This window comes from Eubalaena glacialis, chromosome 12 (genome assembly GCF_028564815.1).
Source record: "Eubalaena glacialis isolate mEubGla1 chromosome 12, mEubGla1.1.hap2.+ XY, whole genome shotgun sequence".
In the NCBI taxonomy this organism is placed as follows: Eukaryota; Metazoa; Chordata; class Mammalia; order Artiodactyla; family Balaenidae; genus Eubalaena; species Eubalaena glacialis.
The window spans coordinates 49,666,292-49,674,912 of NC_083727.1; positions in this window are offsets into that span (position 1 = coordinate 49,666,292).

The window sequence follows — 8,621 nt, forward strand, 5'->3', positions numbered from 1 at the left end:
AATTATACATATACATATATCCATTCTTCAGATTCTTTTTGCATATAGGTTATTACAGAATATTGAGTTTCCTGTGCTATGCAGTAGGTCCTTGTTGATTATCTATTTTATATAAAGTAGTGTGTATATGTTAATCTCAAACTCCTAATTTGTCCTCCCCCCACACCAGTTCTATACTGTTTATCACAAGTAGGTTCATGTATCCACCACCCCCTTCAAGATACAGAACAGTTTTATCACTACAAAGTTCTCATTTTGCCCTCCTATATCCTCACCAACCTCCCAACCATACCCCTCACATCAATTTATTCCTTTTCATTGCTGAGTAGTATTCCATTGTGTGAATATACCATAATTTGTTTTTTCATTTACCTATTGCTGGACATTTGGGTTGTTTCCAGATTTTGACTGTTACAAATAAGGCTACTATAAACATTACATTGCATGTACAAGTCTTTGAATGAACATATGCTTTCACTTCTCTTGTGTAAATATATAAGAACGGAAAGGCTGATTCATGTGGTAGTTGTATTCTTAACTTTTTAAGTAACTGACAAACTTTTTCAAAGTGGTTGTACCCACTAGGAGTACATGGGAGTTCTAGTGGTTACACATTCTCTCCAACACTCCAACCTTTTTAAAAAATCAGCTTTGAGGGACTTCCCTGGTGGCGCAGTGGTTAAGAATCCGCCTGCCAATGCAGGGGACACGGGTTCGAACCCTGGTCCAGGAAGATCCCACATGCCGCGGAGCAACTAAGCCCGTGCACCACAACTCCTGAGCATGCGAGCCACAACTACTGAAGCCCGCGCGCCTAGAGCCCGTGCTCTGCAACAAGAGAAGCCACCGCAATGAGAAGCCCACGCACCGCAACAAAGAGTAGCCCCCGCTCGTTGCAACTAGAGAAAGCCCGCGCACAGCAACGAAGACCCAACGCAGCCAAAAATAAATAAATAAATAAATAAATGTATTTATAAAAAAAAAATCAGCTTTGAGATATGATTCACATACCATACAATTCACCCATTTATTTAAAGTATACAATTACATTGTCTTTAGTGTATTTACAGAGCTGTGCATCTGTCACCACAGTCAATTTTAGAACATTTTCATCATCCCCAAAAGAAACCCCACATCACAGCGAGGTCACTGCTCCTCATTCGCTCCCCAGCCCTCAACACCAGTCGTACGCAACCACTGATCTACGTTCTGTCTGTGTGGATTTGCCTATTCTGGACATTTTACGTAAATGGAATCGTACAATATGTGGACTTTTGTGACTGGCATCTTACACACATTAGTGTTTTCAAGGTTCATTCATGTTGCAGCATGTATCCGTACTTCATTCCTGTTTATTCCATTGTATGGTTATACCAGAAACCCACTCACTAGTGTATGGACATTTGGGTTAATTCTACACTGCAGCCTTTTATTTTTTAATTTTTTTATTATTATTATTATTTTTTGCTTTTTAAAAATTTATTTTCTTTATTTATTTTTGGCTATGTTGGGTCTTTGTTGCTGCACGCGTGGTTTCTCTAGTTGCGGCGAGCGGGGGCTACTCTTTGTTGTGGTGCGCGGGCTTCTCATTGCGGAGCACAGGCTCTAGGCACGCAGGCTTCAGTAGTTGTGGCATGTGGGCTCAGTAGTTGTGGCTTGCAGGCTCTAGAGTGCAGGCTTCAGTAGTTGTGGTACACAGGCTTAGTTGCTCCACTGGCATGTGGGATCTTCCTGGACCAGGGCTCAAACCCATGTACCCTGCATTGGCAGGAGGATTCTTAACCACTGCGCCACCAGGGAAGCCCTACACTGCAGCCTTTTAAATTGAAGCCATTTTTATAGGTGTGTAGTGATACCTCATTGTGATTTTTAGTTTGCGTTTTCCTAATGATTAATAATGCTGTATGTCTGAAAAAGTCTTTATTTCATTTGGTTTTTGAAAGGTATTTTCAAAATACTGTGTAGAGAATTCTAGGTTTAGAAATTTTTCTTTCATTCCTTTGAAAACGTTCTGGCTTGCACTGATGAGATATTTGCTCCCATCTTTAGCTTTGTTCCTCTGTAGGTAATGTATCCCTTTTTTCCCTTGGCAGTTTTTAAGATTTTTTATCACTGATTTTAAGCAATTTGATGTTTCTTCATGTTTCCTGTGTTTGGGGGTTATTAAAATTCTTGGAACTGTGCGATTTTAGTTTTTATGACACTTGGGAAACTTCTAGCCAGTCTTCCTTCAAATATCTTCGCCCTTCAGGAACTCCAATTACATGTACATTTGGCCTCTTGAAGTTGTCCTATGGCTCACTGATGCTATCTCTTTTTTCTAGTCTTTTTTGTTCCATTTTGGATCTTTTCTATTGCTATGTCTTCAAAATTTGATCATCTGAATTACTTCTAGGTCCATTTTGATTGATTTTTTCTCCTCAGTATGGTTGTATTTTCCTGCTTCTTTGCATGCCTGGTAATGTATTGGATGATAGCATTTCTTGAGCTTTGTTCTGGGACCCAGTTATCAATACTTAGAAGCAATTAGATCCCTTTGGGTCTTGCTTTGCAGGAAGCACTTGGTCAAGGGCTCACTATTGAAGCAAAAGCCTTCAGCCTATCCAGTGTCCTGTGAAGTATATAGTTTTTTACTTGTTTCAGGTGAGAGGGTAAATCCTTTCTTTGTTATTCCATCTTGGCCAGAAGCATAAGTTTATCTCCAACTTTTACAGAAATAATATTATGTGTTTATAATACCATATTTAATTTATAATTTACATAGGCAAAATGGCAGAGATGGTACCCTAGGCAACTTTATTAATGCTCAAAAATTAATGAACTCTTAGGTGTAAGACATGATTGGCAATAAAAGATGGGAGGGAATTCTAGGGAAGAATAACATTCCTTTCTACTTCATGTTACATCTCAAACTCAGCTTCTCTTCCTAAAATTTACCTACTGTATATCTGCTTACCTCAAAGCCTATGTCACTTTCTGCTACGTGACAATAATCCTGGCTATTATTGATGAAAGTTGGGTTATTTCTGGCAGTTTTGTTCCTTCCTTCCTCTAATATTTCTTAAATGCCTACTATGTGCCAGGTAAATAGTTCTAGGTGCTTGGTACATTAGCTTTTACTATGTTAAATAGCCCCAAATTTAGCAGCTTAAAACAATAAACTTTCAATAAATCTGAAATCTGGGAGCAGCTTAATTGGTCCTGGGTCAGGGTTTCCTGAGGTTGTAGAAAAGATGTTGTTGACCAGGACTGCAGTCATCTAACGGCTTGACTGGGTCTAGAGGATTTATTTCCAAGATGCCTTTTATGACCTTTCTTTGGAAGTCATACTCTATAATTTCTGCAATATCATACTGGCTACTTAAATCAGCCCTATCAATGTGAGAATAACTGGGGGCCATCTTGGAAGGTGGCCTCCACACTTGAGAAATAGAGAAACAAAACAGACAAAACTCCCTGCCCTCAAAGTTTACATCCTAGAAGAAGCAGCTGGACAATAAATAATAACATGATAAATTACTCAGCATCTAATGGAAAAAAACTATTTAATAAAGATTAAGTGGTATTAGGATTGCTTTGGGGTCAGTTTGCAATTTTAAAATAAGATGTTCACAGTAGGTCTTACTGATATATTTAAACAATGACTTTTGGGTGGGGAGGGAGTGAGCTATGTAGGTATCTAAAGGAAGAGCATTCTAGGGCACAGTGCAAAGGTCCTGAGACAGAATCATGCCTGATGTGTTCTAGGAGCAGCAAGGAGCCAGCATACCTGGAGTGGAGTGTGCAAGGGGAAAGTAATGAGGTTAGAGATGAGGGAATAAAATTGAGTGAAATGGGGAACTATTGGAAGATTCTGAGCAGAGGGTTTTATACTTTTTTCATTCCCTCTTACTGTCTTACACTTCTGTTCAGTAAGTATTTGTGGACTGATTTCAATGGGAGCCATATGTGAAAATGCTGACTTAAGAGTTACATACTAATAGTGACGACTGCCGGATAGTCCTAGGGCAGCCAGGAGAGTTGTTTTGAGGCAGATAAAACATAGTGGAACCTTCAGGCTACACCACGTAGCTAAAAATAATTTAGAAATACCATTAAGATAATTTACATACTTAAAAAAAGGTTTTCAGTCCCATTGTCTCATTCTTTTGAATGGAAATAAAGGAGGCTTCCCTTTGTCTACTCTGACAACACATGATAGCTTTTTATACTATGACCACAAGCAGTGCATCACAAATATAGTGTCATTGAGTCACAATGTAGTGTTTTTAAAAGGAGAGTACAATGTTAAGATCTGATAATTTAATAAGAAAGAATCTGATCAAATTTCCTTCCAGGGCATAGAACAATTAGCTACTAGATTAGTGACTTATTGGTCATAATTGTCAGGTGCAAGAAAGGTTAGACTGTGAAGCAACCACTTTAATTAGGTTCTACAATGATAATTATTTGAAATGTGATGACCTGCTTTTCAGCTCTAAGAACTTTATGTTCTAGGAAGTGAGTGTTGTTACACTTGTTTATATGTATTTTAATAACATGTTTTATAAATGCCTAATAAATAAAATCTTCAAAAAATTACTCAGTTATTCTGCCTTAGCATAGAGTTCATCTCCTCAGGACAGGCGGTACCCGAACTTCAGTGTTTTTTGAACAACCTCATGAATGAGTGAGCTGTGTGGTGGGTTAGCATCTGCCCCCAAATGCATTTGGATCCCTGTTTTCTTTATCAGGGTGGCACGGCTTCCACAAAGATGGGAAAATGACACTCGTGTCATGTCTCCCCTCCCCTGTTCCCCAGTTTCTACATTCTAAAGTACAGGGCTCCATCAGCGCTACAAAACGTCTGCTGACTCCTATCAGTCCCAAACTGTTACCAGCTTGCAACCAGATAAGTACAGAAACTGAGGGCAAGCGTTTAAGAGCTTTTATAATACTTGGCAGAGTAATTTTGTCGGTTGAACTTTTAAAAATCAGGCTATATCTTTTTAAAAATTCATTTTCATAGTAATTGACTTATAGCAGTTTACACAGTCATCCGTCCATGACAGATTGGAAACAAAAACTGGTCCTTCATGTCAAAAATTTCAACAAACACTGTTCTAGATGACCCTTTAGCCCAGATACCAACAGAAAGAAGGCCTAGTGATTCCTTCATCAATCCACCCTTGTCTTTTTGAATGCGTGAATTGCATTGGCCTGTCTCTGAACCCACCTGGTCTTACTGCAACCGTGGCCTCCATCCTATATTTGCATCTGGGCTGAAACACAATATACTCAGCCCAGCGTGTCTCCACAGGGCTGTGCCTGCCCAGAGGGAGCTGTCTTCTAAATTCATACTACTGTCCCTGCATGGTATAGAGTATGGTAGGTGGCTCAAGGGGAGCAGTGAGCGACAGCAGGAACTTTTCTGTTAGATACTCTTACTATAGTTCTGTAACTTACTTTTCTCACTTAACATGTTACAAAAGTGTTACCATGCCAACATAGACCTATAAGTTTTGATAGCTTCAACACATTTCAATGTACGATTATTTAACCAGTCCCCTACAGGCCCACAGGCCTGTGTTAAGCAATTCTTTCAAATTATAAGTAAATAAATTGAAGAACTTTGCATAAAAGTTTATTCTTTATGAAAGTGCCCATAATCTCACAATCTCAGCAGAGCAAATCTGGCTTCCTTTATCCACCTTTTGGCTCATTAAACTCAACATGTCCAAAAGCAGACCTGTTATCTCCTACCCCAGTCCTCTTCCCTTTCCCGAGCTGTCAGTAGAGCCAAGCCAGAGAACACTAGGTCTTCTACTTACCTCTTTAGTGTCTCATGTTTATCATTTTCTGTTGCGGTGACTTCACTGCATTAGTTGTAACATTTCTTACCTCTCCTCTTGAAGGAGTCTAACTGGTCTCCTGACATCCAGTCTTTTTTCTCCCCCATTGGCCGCACTGCGCGGCTTGCAGTATCTCAGTTCCTTGACCAGGATTGAACCTGGGTTGCGGCAATGAAAGCCCGGAATCCTAACCACTAGGCCACCAGGGAACTCCCTAGCCTAACTTTCTGCAATCCATTTTGAAGCTCCCTCCAGGATTTTTTGCCCCCAAATTAAGTTTCTTCAAGAATTTTTCCTTATTATACAGAACTCTTTAGCTGAGAACAATTTCTAGAGTCAGCTATGAGCCGCCAGTACCCAGTACTGGGGTGGGGGTGGGGGGCAAGCCAAGGGGGAAATGAAATCCAAATTTAGCACCAAAGTATCCACTGGCAATCTTTCCACCATCTTAATCACTTTCCCTCCTCCCTCCACACTCAGTCCCTCCACCTAAATGGAGATTCTTGCTCTTTCTATAGCAAGCAATTCACCTGGAACTCTTTCAAAAAAGATCTGCTTAGAAGGCTACATCCTTGCTTGTTATTTAGTATATTCCCATAGCTCTTAGCTCAAAGATGACCTCCTTCCATTAAACCTTTCCTAACCTCCCTGGGTAAGAGGCTCTTGCAGCACGTCACTATCAGATCAGTTTTTTTTTTAAGTACAGCAGGTTCTTATTACTTGTCTATTTTATACATATTAGTGTATACATGTCAATCCCAGTCTCCTAGTTCATCCCACCCACCCCGCTTTCCCCCCTTGGTGTCCATACGTTTGTTCTCTACATCAGATCACCTTTTATAATCTACTTCCTCTACTAGAATGAGATCCTAGGAGGGACAGTGATTATTTCTTACTCATTTCTATATTCTCAGCATCTAGCACTATGTCCTGCATTTAATTCACACCCAGTATTTTTAACTGACTATTCATGTAGTTTTACCTAGTTAGTATAGTGAGCACATTTCCTTTAAAATTTTAATGTACTTGCATAGACATTATGACCAGATTAACTGGGACCCTAATTTTTTACATCTAGGTTGTTTCTACAAGTGACTTCGTATATGGCTATCTATCTACATATTCCCTCAAGTTAAAAATGCACTGCCAGATCATCCTTCCTAGGAACTATTTTCCAGGTTACCATCATTGAATTGATATATATTTCCATAAAAGTTTCACCAGCATTAGATTTCATTATTTTTCCTTATTTTGCAGGCTTTCAATCCTTGCAAAATATTGAGGGCTGGTTGGGGAAAATGTTGACTGGGAGATACCATGAGCCTGCATGGAGCATCAGGGTGAAGGACATCACAGAATTAATGAAGGCGGCCAACTTCCAGGGTTCACATCAACCTTACTACTAAAATGCTAAAACTGAAGTCAGAAGAAGCAAACGTACTATCAAGGATGGGGAACTAATTCTTGAATTGTAAATAAAGTAGGTGAAATAACTCAATTCCCAAGTTTTAGGTAGCTATAAAAGGGAGACTTATTTGGAAAAGAAGGTTTAGCTGAGAGACTGCATAGTGATTAAGAAAATGAGCCAGAGTTTTGAATCTAGACATTTCTACCTGTGCAACCTTGGGCAAGTTGACAGTTTGGGGAATGTGTTTCAGTCTTAAGTTTCCATTAACTAAATCCTCCTCCCCAAGGACAGGAATAAAGGAGACAAACCATGGTCATTTCACTGGATGCAAGAAGTGGGCGAGGGGGGACGGGGGGAAGGAGTCTGCCAAAATTCAGTCCCCATTCATGAGAAAAACGGAGCAAACTAAACAGAAGTAGACTATGTAAAAGGTATCCATCTAGGCATCTACATAAAACCAATAGCATTCTTTTTTTCTTATTTAATAAATATTTATTTAATACAAATACATTTTAAAAAATTTAATTGGAGTAAAATTGCTTTACAATGTTGTGTTAGTTTCTGCTGTACAATGAAGTGAATCAGCTATATGTATACCTATATCCCCTCACTCTTGGGCCTCCCTCCCACCTCTCCCCATCCCACCCATCTAGGTTGTCACAGAGCACCACACCAAGCTGAGCTCCCTGTGCTATACAGCAGGTTCCCACTAGCTACCAATAGCATTCTTGATGGACTGCTCTTTTCTTCCTAAAATTGGGATGAGCATGCCTTAACAGAAGACCAGGATAAGGCTGAGGCGAGGAAAGCCCCTAGGGAGCAAAATGCAAGGATGCACTCACTCCCAGATGCCCACTTACATCACCCTGACACTACCTCCTTGAATTTTGCTCCCTAGGTTGTCTTCCCAACCTCATCTTAGTAGGCCTGCTCTTACCACATACTCAACATGTATTAGAGGTCCTAACAGGGCAATAGAGAAGAAAATAAAAAATTTTTAAAACCAGTGAGCTTAAGCAAGGTCTCATGATACAAGAAAAAAAAATTTTTTTAATTGTGTAAGTTAGCAATTGGAAAAAAAACAATCCCATTGATTGATAGGTTTTTAGCGTCAAGAAACCTAAAATAGTTATGACAATCAAAATCACACAAGACATTACACAAAATATTGCTGAGAAAAATTAAAGATGACAGATGGATTCAACTCAATGCTAATTAATCATAATGCCCATCGGGCTTTTAAAAAATAGAAATCAACAGGCTTACTTTAATATTTACACAGAAATACAAAGTACACGAAATAGTCAAAGCAATAAGTGGACCTACACTTACATGGTCAACCTAATTTATTAAAAGGCACCAAAGTAATTAAATGGAAAAAG